This window comes from Seriola lalandi, unplaced genomic scaffold, assembly GCF_002814215.2.
Source record: "Seriola lalandi dorsalis isolate HSWRI2012SDOR001 ecotype SW California unplaced genomic scaffold, Sedor1 jcf7180002054979, whole genome shotgun sequence".
NCBI classification, from domain to species: Eukaryota; Metazoa; Chordata; class Actinopteri; order Carangiformes; family Carangidae; genus Seriola; species Seriola lalandi.
The window spans coordinates 324,161-324,976 of NW_019525529.1; the positions used below are offsets into that span (position 1 = coordinate 324,161).

The 816-nt window shown below is 36.5% G+C and overlaps 1 long non-coding RNA gene across 1 annotated transcript; it reads right to left on the bottom strand.

The window, feature by feature from the left end:
• Nucleotides 1-5: 5 nt before the first annotated feature.
• On the bottom strand, nt 6-420 carry LOC147817269 (uncharacterized). The gene is made up of 3 exons (XR_015436522.1): nt 374-420; nt 186-227; nt 6-90 (listed from the first exon to the last, which is right to left on the bottom strand). It is a non-coding gene; the product is annotated as an uncharacterized LOC147817269 (long non-coding RNA).
• Between the last annotated feature and the right edge of the window lie 396 nt (nt 421-816).

Sequence of the window (816 nt, forward strand, 5' to 3'; positions counted from 1 at the left end):
TAACAGCCAGAACAATGACGACTATAGTGAGGAAAACAGTCAGACCCCCCAGCACCACACTCATCAGGTTTGTCATTCCACCAGGTATTTCTACAATAAAGATGATAGATTCAGCTCTGGTGGATTTAGACATGGTTAACATTGAAATGATACACCCCATGGTAACAGAGAGAAAGGAACTTTACCTTCAGAGTTACAATCCTCTTCATAATCAGATTCATTATTACCTGTGAAAAAAATAGATTCAATTGTTTGACATGTATTTGTTTTTAGTTTGTCTTTGTGTTGTAAATAAATTTGAGACAAAGTGTACTGTAAATATGATGAGAAAAATAAAATCTCTGAAAGAGTTTAGACTTAAATACAATCTTACCGTGAACATTTAAATGTATTGTATCGATGATGACTGTGTGTGGGTCTATGTAAAATCCACAGAAATACAGTCCAGAGTCAGATACATCCACTCTCTTGATTTTGAGAAAGACAGTGGTGTAAATACATTCAGAAAATGACATGTCTGACTTGAATACAATCTTACCTTGAACATTTAAATGTATTGTATCGGTAATGACTGTGTGTTTCCCTATGTAAAATCCACAGAAATACAGTCCAGAGTCAGAAACATCCACTCTCTTGATCTTCAGAAAGACGTTGGTGAGGTTGGAGCTCATTTCAAATCTATTTTGAAATCCATCACAGAATGAAGCTTCATGATCAGACCTGTACATAGAGGCGATACAGCTGACCGTGGTTCTGTTGAACAGTCTGAACCACTCTGTCAGAGTACCATGACTGGAAATGTTAGAGATCAGCAGT